At 42.1% G+C, this 12,940-nt stretch overlaps 1 protein-coding gene across 3 annotated transcripts in view; it reads left to right on the top strand.

Moving 5' to 3' along the window:
• Positions 1-297: 297 nt before the first annotated feature.
• Positions 298-12,940, top strand: part of kcng2 (potassium voltage-gated channel, subfamily G, member 2) — a 30,088-nt gene continuing 17,445 nt past the window's right edge. Inside the window, exons 1-2 of one of the 3 annotated variants that reach the window (XM_028964807.1) lie at positions 298-610; positions 4,047-4,200. The gene's annotated coding sequence lies outside the window, so the exon portion shown is untranslated. The remainder of the gene's footprint in view (positions 611-4,046; positions 4,201-12,940) is intronic. The other 2 variants (XM_028964808.1, XM_028964806.1) reach the window with 2 other exon arrangements.

The raw sequence follows: 12,940 nt of genomic DNA, 5'->3' as shown, positions 1-12,940 counted from the left end.
TCCCCACCTTTAAATGTCGCTTTGGCGTCTTTATCAGCGAAGACTGATTCTGGTTCTGGTTCACGTTTGGCTTTTTGTTTCCTGAAATAATCTGACACTGGTCCGTAAGAATTGGCTCCATGTTTTTTTTTTAATCATTGACCGCCTGGGTCTCGGTGGACCCGCCGTTCCATCATTTTTTGTATGACAGTGACGACTTTTTGTTGAAAAATGCCGAACTCCGGACGTGTCGCCCGAGGGCGCAGTTCTGCCAGCACCTGGCAACACGGCGCGGCGCGGCGCACGGCTGCAGCCTCCCCATTCCAGAATTCCGGAATTCCAGAATTCCAGAAAAGACGCCGCATCTCCAGCCCGGTTTCGGGCGTTCTTGGATCGTTTCATCTGACCTGGATGCTTTTTTGTTTGTTTGTTTCACCTGGACAGAAATGCCGAACGTCGGATCGCGTCGCCTTTGCGTCGCCACTGTCCACGAAGCGTAAGTTTTCGGGAAGCTCGAAAGTTCTCCCACCTTCTCCGTGTCTGGACGGAGGGATGTGACCGTCGCGCGTCTTCGTGTGTCGCACGCCGACCGGCGACATGAACGGAAGTTTTCTAGCCCACGGTGCCGCGGGTGAGTCGCTTATTGCACGACCACGACGCCTTATAACCATGATTTTGTCATCCTTTTTTTAAAAATGCATTTCTGGTAAAGCCGGTGTCTTCCGTGTATGAAAATGTGCTGTGCATTTTATTTCAAACAGCGAAGCATGAAAACAGGTTTTTAAAAAAAATTACCCGTTCTGATCCACTGTTTTCAAATTAAATATCATTTGAATTGGCCAAAACCAGCAAAATCTTCGTGGTTTTTGTTTAGTTTGATGATTTAGATGAGATAGGTGACCAAGGGACATCTTTTCCGGACAAAACGAGGAAGGGAGACACAGAGGCTCGATACATGATAATTAGCTTAATTCATGTTTTATCGACTTTCAACACCTGCGTAGTATTTTACTTACGTCGGAAACCCATACAGACCCGACCGACACCCATCCGACTCGATTTCTGTCTTAAAAATCTGCATATAATCCAATTTTCAAAATACATTTCTATACTCGTTCTCAGTTCCCAATCAAATGTTACTACATTTAGTGCAAAGTTGTCAAAAATTGTAAAACAAAATCTACAATAGATGCCAGTGTCTTTAAACATATTAATTAAGTTGTAATTTACATATATGAATTTATAACAGTGCTATTCACAAGTGAAACAATACGTCTGTCCATATTTCCCATATACTATACTGATGTATCAATATCAGGATAGAGGCCATATGTTTCAGTTATGTAATATTCAGTGATGCTAGAAATATATTTTTATAATAAGTATTAATTAATTTTTGTTTTTCAAATATATTATATAATATATTCTACCAGTGGGAAGAAATTGTCATGGACCAGGAAGTGGACCCTGTGGTACTCCACATATCACATTTTCTTCAATGATTACCTAAGCTATCAAAGAATGTCTGTTGCGAAGGCTTATCAAATCCTACACTGACATCCAAAATGTCCAATCCAAAAATAAGAGTTACTGTGAGAAATTAAATGACCTTTTATTAGTACAGTGAAGTGTTACCATGTAATTCCTGTTATCTCTTTGTTCCCAAATATTTGGTGAAAAGAAGGAGGCTGGCAGAGCTTAGCACCTTATATGACAAGAACAGAATGCAACCCATAAATATGACTTGAGGTATTGTCAGTGGAAATCACTTGCTAACTTGGGAAAACACAGAAGGTCTGCAGCAGCCACAGGTCTGTCCTCTTTTTATTTTTAATAAGACAGATGGTATTTTAATATACCCCATGGTCTTTTGGTCTTTACCAAAATGATAAATATAAATCATCCATTTTAAATTGCTGTAATAATAGTTCTGAAATATTAGGAAAGGCAGTTTGCAATATGTGTTAATTATCATTCTACTCCGCTCAATCTCTCAGCTATAATGAGATGACTTGCCAATTCAGTATTCACACTGTTTAGGTATTTCCCCACATTCCCAAAGCTTGACAGGCGTCCTGTTCTTAGTTACGGTTGCTAGCGTAGTGTTGGACAGCGGTCAATCAAGGGAGGGGCTTAGCAAAGGGTCAGTAAAATCACAAGGGCACTGCTACAGTGTCTGGCTTGAAAACATTTAGTTGTCCTCAGTCCACATTATAACCTTCTGAGTGCTTTTTTTTTTTTTTTTTTTTACATTAGTCACATTGCTGAGTAATTATTGCACTACATAATTCAGGCTAGCAGTCACAGTCTCTTTTGTCATCACTTGCATTTTTGTTACCTCATGCTTTAAAGGTCATGACAGCTTCTAGAAGAAACCTAGTCAAGTATGTTCCAGAAATGTTGGGATAATTGTGTCCTTTTACACTTCCTCTCTTATTTATTGAATGGAAATTGACGTGATTGTCATTGTGAAACACTACAGCACAGCACATGGTGACACAACTAAATGTGTCCTCTGCTTTTGACCATCACCCTTGGTGAGCAGTGGGCAGCCATGACAGGCACCCGGGGACCAGTGTGTGGGGACGGTGCTTTGCTCAGTGGCACCTCAGTGGCACCTCAGTGGCACCATGGCGATTTGGGACTCGAACCTCAACCTTCTGATCACAGGTCCGTCTCCTTACCCACTAGGCCACCACTGCTTATGTTACGAAAAATCCTTTGTGTCTAGAAGCTCTCGATTCATAATAGACCTCCAATAGTTGCTGATGGGTCAGGGTTCCTTTGACCTGTTGGCTCTTGTTGAGGCATGGCTATTGTCAAGTTACATAAATACATTTTGCCTCTATGTGTTTGTGTAAGGAGAGGTTTCCCATGCAGTTGTACAGTAGTAAGAGAATGTGATGACCAGGAATGAGTCTCCAGGCTCCTCAGACAGTTGTTGTAATACTGTTAAATAGATTTGGGGGGGTTTAAAACAACTGCTGTAGAAATTCCGTCCCACAAAGAAACTAGTTTCTGGTGTAGAGCTGTACTGCGATAAGCAACTGTGTTAACTCTTACAGCTGTGAGGTCATATTTTATCACCAAAAAAAATGTCACAGCTCAGCATCCCACAGCCTTATTTAAACCTTCTCCCATCATTACATCGCATGAACAAAGTAGCACAAGACTATATCAGGCTCAAATTGTCCAAAACGTGCCAAAAATGCTAATTCTATCATAAATTTTAATGCATTTTTAATGTATTTATAGAAAACTGCTTTCACCGCTTAGCACACTTCTGGGTTCTGAGATATGGGCTCCTCAGCCATGGGTCATACTGCTTCAAATATGCATATTCTGTATTGAGTATTGCTGAATCATCAACTTTGGCAACATATCATAAGAGAATTGTACTCGGTGATTGCCAACCATTGTTTTCTATTAGAAGGATAATTTATTCATTGTACCAGTAGTTTTCACCCTTTATTTTTTAGCCAGCCAAGGAAGCCAGTTTTTTATTTTTTTGTTACTCTTTTGAACGTGAGCAAATCAATCTGATACTGTGACAAAGAGATTTTGTGGGTGAAATGAGCATTGGAGGATCCCATTAATAAAATGTGTGTACCAAGAGTTTAACTCTTAAAGGGAGGGCATAATGCAAGTTCTTAACTTTCCTTTTTAGGACAACGTGTGCCCGTCGGTAAAGCCAGCAGTTCCTCTGTCACTGCCAGTGAATTACGGGTGAAGTGCTGCACCGCTGAGCATTTCAGCAGTGCCATCAGTCACAAGCATGCCTGACTTGTGTGTGTTTGGCAGCAGGAGCAGCGCACACTTCCACACACGTCCACACACTGTCCTTGCAGAGCGTCTGTGCCGTCTCATGCCGATTGGTCAGCTCTGTCATGAGAGCACGTTGCATTTTCATGGTTACTGACACTATTGGTTGGTCAGACGCGTACATCTGATGGACTTGCACATGCCGTTAACTCACACTAATCATCATTCACCATCGCAGTTATGTATGTCATTTACATGCCTTCTATTGTTGGACTTGTTATTACATTTTTGTTTCCTGTGTGTAGAGAAATCATCCTTTTAGGCAACACACAGTAATAAAAACCGAGGACGAGTGAGCCTGGGCCGGAACAGCCCGGTATGAGCAGCAGGCAGGTGGTTTGCACTTCAGGCTTCTCCTGCGCTCACTTCTGAAAAAAAGCTCATGACAGCTGTTCTTTGGTAAGTTTATCATTGCTGAACAGTACGATGAGGACTGCATTAGATGAAGACAGGCATTAATGCCTAAATACTGATGGGGTGGTAGTGTCCTAGCGGGTAAGGAAGCGGACCTGTAGTCAGAAGGTTGCGGGTTCAAATCCCGAACCACCAAGGTGCCACTGAGGTTCCACTGAGCAAAGCACCGTCAGCCCCACACCCGGGCGCCTGTCATGGCTGCCCACTGCTTACTAAGTGTGATGGTTAAAAGCAGAGGACACATTTCGTGGTGTCATCATTTGCTGTGCTGTGGTGTATCACAATGACAATAACTTTTTTAAAGCTTTTTTAAAGATTTCCTCACAATCTGAAGATTTCTTTTACACAGTAAATCCCTCTAGATGCCACTGCATGTAATACAATGAACAGTCTAAAGGATCTGTAAAGGTAGGTGGTAGTATCAAAAAGGCATCTTCAATTCAGGTTTACACATTTCTTTATATTAAAAACTGGGACAGAAAGCCTCAATGTAACCTCAGAGGAAGAAAGAACCAAGCAACTCAAAAGTTTGTGTTATGCAATAGAGTGAAGTGAATATGTCAAGTGGTCAGAAGCAGTGGTGTTACATGCTGGAGAAGAAGGACCTCTTTTTACTTTTTTATCCTTTTTAAAGTTAGCAAAATGTACACCTACTCACAGTTAGATAAGTTTAAGATCCGTAGCAACTTTCAAGAAAAACGTCTGTTTGTTTAAATTGTGTGGCACATAATAAAGAGAAGAAGGATAGTTCACCAACAAAACATATTTTAATACATTTTTACCAATAACAGGTACTTTAGTAGCAGAAACCAGGAAAAATTCACTGTTTATTCATACTAAGGAATGTTAGCATTTCAACATATTCAACATTTCCCGCATATTGATCACGGCTCAGTGATGCCCGCAAATACTCCGGAAACTAGAGCAAGCAAACAAGAGTATGGACGTGTGACGGTAGCGTGTGCACCATGGGGACGCGTACACGAGAGCGAGAACCTGTGTATGTGTGGTGAGAACCGTGGTGTGTTCCCTGTTCACGTGGCCCGTTCGAGACAAAGCGCTCACAGATTATATTTAACCCCAAACAGTGCTGCATACAACAAACGACAAAACGTAACAGGAGGAACAGTACAGACACAAGCGACACAAACATATACAACAGGAGAGTACACCAGGAGGGACCAACGTAAAGCTAAATTCTCTCGCAGCAACGATTCTCCAGACACCTCCATGGGCTGAAGGCTCCAGCTGATGAGATAACTTTACAGCCCAACTTTTTGCAGGTTGGGATGTCTGTTTATTCTATTTGAAAGCAACAGCATGAGGCGGGATCGTAAGGGTCGTGGTCAGTGACGTCATTAGCCACACCTACTCATAGGGCCCTACGATTTCCACGATGTGGAAAACACCGGCAAAATCGCTGAATCCAACAAATGAAACAGATTGCGCTATGTGTGTAATTGCCGTGTTTCCGGTGGAGGCGGGACTTAACGTGCGGTCAGCGATGGCGAAGAGACCGTCAGTGCCGAATTCGGACCACCTGACTGATTGCTTCTGCGCATGTGCGCACATACGCAACGGTTAGGCTTGGCTCGCTGGAACACCAAAATTACGGAATCCGACTCTTAGTGCCAAGTTACGAGCGGAACAATCCCCCACCTCTTTTTTGTAAGAACATATGTGACGACCACTTCCATTCAATAACTCGTATCAGAAACAGAGAAAAGAAGCAAACTAGCGCAAGGCAGTCATCAGCCAATTCAAAACGTGGTTTTATTATCATGGTTCCGGTTCATTATGCATGTGGGCACAACTTTTTTTTTTTCATATTCTGAAGCACTTTTATTTTACAAATGGAAGAATGTGTAATATTGTGAAATAGTTCTTTGCATGAAATGCACATATTATTGTAGATGGTTTACAAAAGGGAACAGTAAATGCCCAAGCACTTTGTTGAACAGTGATTAACTGTAATTTGTCAAATTGCATTTGTTCTTTTTTCCCCATCCACTCTATAATCACAGTTTTTAGGAGAATAAATACATGTATAAGGGAAAGATGGAAAATGGAAAAAACTGAATTGAGGAAAAAATAAAATGGCCCTACTACTTTTTGAGCTGAACTTCGTGGCAATAATGATGCTTTTACTGGTCTGAAAGCAGAAGCACAAACTCCGTGGTGCTCGAAGTGCATGCTGCATTTGGTGTGAAACCTCCTCCGTTTAGAAATACATATAGGGACAATTATCAACAGTCAGATTCGTCCGTGACAATTTTTACTGCTGAAGACAGTTTGTTTGAGCATTTCAATCCGTTTCATGAAAAGAAAGAACAGGAAGCAGTGTTGGCCTAGCGGGTAAGGAAGTGGACCGGAAGTGGACCACTGAGCGAAGCACCGTCCCCACACGCTGCTCCCAGGCCACTGGCCATGGCGGCCCACTGCTCACCAAGGGTGATGGGTTAAATGCAGAGGACTGTGCTGTCCTGCAGTGTTTCACAATGATGATCACTTCACTTTATTTCATTTTTATTTGTATGAACTTTCATTTGTTTGAAACAAGCACAGGTTTGTCTCTATTGGACCCTGGATTGATGGCCTCAGTCACTGTGATCTGTTTGCTCTCCTTTCCATGATGCCGGCAGGATAAATGACTGATGGCTCAGAGCCCGGATGATGCATGCCGGTGATCGGGGGCCAGTTGACTGACACAGTAAGAACAGACACCATGACCGGAGGCTCTGCTTACTTCCCTCGCCCACACGGTCTTAGCATTAATAACATGAGATTCTGGGTGCTGTTCAGTTTTTTTTTCTTTTCTGTCTTATTCAGCGCTGAAGAGCTAAAGGGTTTTTACTGATGTGCAAGGGCCTGATTTGTTTAGATGTATTTGAGAATTAAAATAATCGGATAATCAGATTCCCTTGAAAATTGTCTGTCCTGATTTCCCAGTTGTGTTAAAAGCATCAATGGGATTTGTCTTATTCAATGTTAAGCACATGTAGTGATTAATTCACAGAAATCTTTCCATCCAATATGTAAATTGACATAAAATAAAGAGTAAAACATAATTTGAAAAATCTACCATGGTGATAGTGCACTGTTTGCAGAGCAAATACTGCAGTGAGAGTGGGGTGTACAGTAGTGTACGGGGAACAGATCCAATCGGAGAGACATGACAGGATCACTGGCAGAGTCGCCTTCCAAAATACACTGTCCGAGCAAGCAGGTAAACAGTAATCCAACATTGTAATCCAAGAACAAACCAGAGCAGACAGCAATCCATGGAATAGCAGCGAAAACTACGGCTCAGCGTGTTGCTACATGTTAAATCTGTTCTCAGGTTGTACAGTACAGGTCAAAAGTCTGGACCCACCTTCTCATTCAACGTGTTTTCTTTATTGACCATTTACGTTGGTAGATTCTCACTGAAGGCATCAAAACTATGAATGAACACATGTGGAGTTATGGACTTAACAAAAAAGGTGAAATAACTGAAAACATGTTTTATATTCTAGTTTCTTTGCTCTGATTACTGCTTTGCACACTCTTGGCATTCTCTCGATGAGCTTCAAGAGGTCGTCACCTGAAATGGTTTTCCAACAGTCTTGAAGGAGTTCCTAGAGGTGTTTGCCTTCACTCTGCGGTCCAGCTCACCCCAAACCATCTGGATTGGGTTCAGGTCTGGTGACAGTGGAGTCCAGGTCTCCACCCATAAGACCCAGGTTCGAACCCCAGTTACTACCATTATGTCCCTTTTGTTGGGTAGATGGTCTAGGGAGGTCTAATACCTGAGTAACCTGATTTAACCCAATGAATCAGCACCATAGACAGTCCAGACCAGGACCATAGACAGCTCCTTCTTTATCAAATAACGGCATGTTATCAGTGCAGGAATTCCATGGAACAAAGCCATGGCCACTTGCTGTTTAACCTGGAATAACATCAAAGACAGCCACAAACTATTGTGGAAATGCCTTCCAGGCAGTGATTATTTTTTCCAGTCTGAATAAATATGGATACTACAAAACAATCACCAGCTATCTGATCACAAAAACATTAAAAGCTGTATTGACTTTGCCCCAAAATAACGTTTGCTTCCATTTATGTTTCTGCTATAGATGCACAACAATGTAACAGTACCTAATATTACTTCAATTCCTGTGTAACCTGAAATAGATAAATATGCTGCTGTATTTAATGTCGGTCATTATATTATCAAAGGTGGTTCTGACAACCAATGTTTTAAGTAGATTGCTGTCTCCCTATTTCTAAATACCACGGATAAAGGGCAACACAAAGTGCAATATCCTGTGTGCTCGTATTGCATTGCGTCGTTAGTCAAGTTTCTACGTATTTTGTTCTTAGGAGAGTTAACACGCTGCTCTTTTTCACTCCTACACCACTGCTTGTTTTTTTTTTTGCTGGAATGAAGCAATATAAAAAGCACACAATCATGAATGCATTCAGCCTAAAGGCTTGTGGAAAGTACATGATGGGAATCTCACCACAAATAACCGGATTTCAGTTGTGTTATTATTCACTGTAGCCGGCCTGTTTCAGCGATCAGTGATTGGATCTTAGTAATTTGGCTACCAAAACATTTTCCAATGTCAAATTACTGCAGATTGATGAAAAAAAGAAGTCGGCAAAGCCCAAATATGAAGCCATTTTAGGGAGTCTTTAGGGGGAATATGACATCATTAACTAATAAGTTGTGGGACCTCTCAGTAGCACATAATAATCAGTTTTCTCCAGGCTTCTACCTAAACAAATGCTAATAAGATGTAGAAATTGACCCAAGACCTGAGCCTGCTCACATCCAATTTGTATTTATGGAATATCAACAAAATTATATCTGGCTTTCTGTCATTAAAAATAATTATGGCTAATGTGAAGCTTTACCTTGTGAATGAGAGCATAAAGTACCGGATGTCAAACTCAACTCCCAAAGGGCAACATCCTTACACAAAGTAAATTACAGAATAGATATTTGATTGCATGTAACATAATTCTAGAACCAGGTCTATTTGATTGTGACATGATTGTCATTGTGATACACTGCAGGACAGCTCCCGGTGCACACAACAAAATGTGTCCTCTGTGTTTAACCATCACCCTTGGTGAGCAGTGGGCAGCCATGACAGGCGCCCAGGAAGCAGTGTGTGGGGACAGTACCTTCCTCAGTGGCACCTTGGCGGTTTGGGACTTGACCCGCTAGGCCACCACTGCCCCCTGCTCTAACAAAAATGTTATTGGTCACAGAGGTAAAAATAGTCATAATATAGGCATCAGAATTCAGAGGAGAGGAGCTCATCTGTAGACTTTTTCATTTTTGATCATGTAAGCATAGAGTAAATGTGCTGGAGGAAAGTTTGCATTTCAGTACATCAGTACATGTACTGAATTGCATCTTACATTTGAGAGGTGCCACTCGCCTATGAACTAGAAAGCCACAAAGTCACAGTTTCAAACTGCACTTTGAAGGCATCTACTTAATGCTATAAATGTAAATTTAGATAGAACTGAAGCCACAATCTGAACTGCTTTTAGTATTTTAAACACACACCCACAAGAACCCACAACCTCAGGACACCTGCCTATATCCTGTTTGGATATTTTGATAGCTTATTGTTACCACAAAATCTCATAATAAGTAATATTCAAGGAATTAATGTTATAACAGCCATAAAGAAATATTAATCACAATATACTGTGAGAACCCTCAGTTGCAGCCTGACCGTATTATACGACACCATCTATTTGTGTATGACTTCCTGTACCGGCCCTAGCAGCCTCTGGCCTGTGGGCAGCCATGGCCTCCAGTTCATTTTATTTTTTTCTGGAAAAACACAGACACGACTTCCTGTCCAAATATTGTGGTTAGTTTATTGTGTTGATGACGTCATTTCCTCTGATTCCCACTGACTTTTATAGGCCGCTCTCATCCTCGTCCCGCCTCTCTCCTCCTCATTTGCATTTAAAGCTACAGACACCGAAACTGTGTGGTTTTCTAGCTTGCACTTTATGTAAAATGTGTGTAGTGGCGGGGTTTTCACATCACATGCTTTGACAAACAGCGGCCAAAAATACACCGTGCAGGTACAAGCCAAAGTGATCTACACCACAGCTGTATCAGCTGACATTTTGACATTATTTCATGGGCAAATCAGTGTCATGATTTAAATATAATAAGTTAAATCTAGCGAAAATTATTTAATAATCACCATGTTGATATAAAATCCAGAAAGGTAAGGTCATTTAACATACAAATCTTGGAATTATTTTAATATGAGTTTTGGGGATGTACTATTGTTATATAAGTACAACAGATATTATTTCTACCACATTTCAGCCCTGAAGGTTATGCTTGCTGGGGGATTTATCGAGTCTTATCGACATGATGATCAGAGTTTCTTTTGATTAATCATTCATCAAGGAGCATAAGGGCATTGTGCGACTACTTTGGTCAGTTTTCTGCAATTAATGATGTATGCTGAATTATTTATGCACTGTAACTTCCGTCATTTGAGACACATCTCAGATCCATTCTGGGGAAATTCTGTTCTGTTCAGAAGTTCAGAAATGAGATCATGTAGTTTTTTGAAAGGTCACATTAAGCTAAATAAGCAGTTTTCATTCTGCTTAATTCAATTTCATTTACAATCCAATTACATAGATTACAACAAACCAAATGGCCCATAAAGCTCACCCATGGCGCTTTATAGATTTCTAAAAGGATTATCTCGCATGGCATAGGGTCACCTGCTGAAGTCTGGTGGATGGCTGCCTGCTGGCTTTTTTTCCCCCACCAACAAACCCGATGGAGCACAAAAATAAACAGCGGCTATTCACCGCGAGAGCGCCGTCCCACTCCCCTGCCTCCCTGGGCCTTGTGAAAACTGGCCCTGAACTGCGGCGTCACAATTCTCCTCCATTGTTTCAACGCACGGGATCTAATTCAGACGCTCAGTGGCGCGTTTAAGGGGGAAACGGCATAATTAGTTCCCCTGCTTTCGGGGGGCCCTGGCTGTGCAATTTGCTGTACCGTGACATTCGACCGTAACGCTTCTCACGGAGCCCCTTGAGAAGCTATTTTGACACTGGCCTCCGCAAATCGAGAAGAAAGTCCATGGCGACAGAACTGTGCACATGCAGACGTACCAAACAGGTCAAACGGGGGGTGCTGAGGTTCGTGCGTTGTTTTTTTGGGTTTTTTTTGCGGTTTGTGCCAGATTGCTGCTGTGACTAAACAGTGACAATCGTGTGCCCCAGCCACACTAGTTTTTTATTCATCTATTATTCAACACTTCTTCTGTCACTGTGGTTGTGACTGTGGGGGGCGGCTGTGTTGCTCATGGCTTGCCCATTCTCAAGAATGCCATATAAGGGAATTTTGGAGTGAATACAAGTGTTGGCCTTGTGACGTCCCGTGGCGGACGATGCGTATGTTCTGTTTGTGTATCTGCCTCCCTCTCTCGCCCTCTCTCTCTCTCTGTAATGTTGCAGGGTGGCTTCCTGTCATGATTGGTGGGCTGTAATAGGGCAGAGGGCTTAAAATGGCATATGCTTCGGGACAAGATGAGAGGGTGTTGGTGTGAAGCGAGAAGGAAGTGGCGTGAAGTGAAGGATTGTGACCAGAAGACAAGAAAATAACATAAACTTGAATCATAACTCAACTGACCAGAACTACTTTTGTTTTGTCTGTTTATGTACCTTTGTTTGTAATAAACGGTTAACCGTAAGTGGAGTTTCTGCTCTTTGTCCCATTGGCTGACCCTAGACCAGGGACGTAACAGCCTAGCATTTAAGGAAGCGGCCCCGTAATCAGACGGTTGCAAGTTTTGAATCCCGAACCACCAAGGTGCCACTGAGCACCTTCCCCACACACTGCTCCCCGGGCACCTGTCATGGCTGCCCACTGCTCACCAAGGGTGATGGGTTAAATGTAGAGGACTTTAACCTAACATCTAAAGGGAACTTCAAAAATGCTAATAATTTTTCAAAGATTAACAGATTAGAATTTGGTGTTCAAAGTTCGGCAGTCTAGGCGTCTGTAACTTTCATGCACACAATGCGCAAAGAACACATTGAAGGAATCTTTTAATTTGAAATTATTCAAATTATTTTTGCTAAAAGGCCAGAGCCACCTTATATTAACTTGATGATTTATCAGGAATGCCTTGAGAAAATATCTGTTAATTTGGTACCAATGTACTGTATACTTCAACACAAATTACTTTTGGTGGTCAAAGGTTAGGGTCAGGGCCACACAGTTCTCTTCCCATGTTGGCAAGAGTTCCCTCCGGGTTTACTATTCCCCCAACCACCACCCAAAACCAAAACCCAGCCAAACTAGGTGGACTAAATAAGCCTTGGATAAATGTTCACTTGTTTGTGTTTGGTGGTGAAAGGTCAAGGGCATTGATGTCAGTATGGTGCTGTTGTGAGTGACAACTCACGTCGTTTCTGTTCGCCGTCAGGTCTTTGACATTATGCTCCATGTTCACCAGCGTCTCGGATGTCTCCCCTGTCCTGTGCTTCACCATTAAACCCCGGTTTCGTGATGTCATGCGATGCCGTCTTTCCTTCTTCGTCTCCTCGTCACCTCTTCATCCTCCTCTCCCTTCACCTGCCGCGTCATGCCTGCATGGTTGTGACAGTGACTGCATATAAATTTTTGCTGTCCAGTTATATTAGTCGTTATAGTATTGATATATACTGATAG

This window comes from Denticeps clupeoides, chromosome 20, assembly GCF_900700375.1.
Source record: "Denticeps clupeoides chromosome 20, fDenClu1.1, whole genome shotgun sequence".
Taxonomy (NCBI): Eukaryota; Metazoa; Chordata; class Actinopteri; order Clupeiformes; family Denticipitidae; genus Denticeps; species Denticeps clupeoides.
Note: the sequence above shows the minus strand (reverse complement) of the source record. Positions and strands in the feature narration are given on the sequence as shown.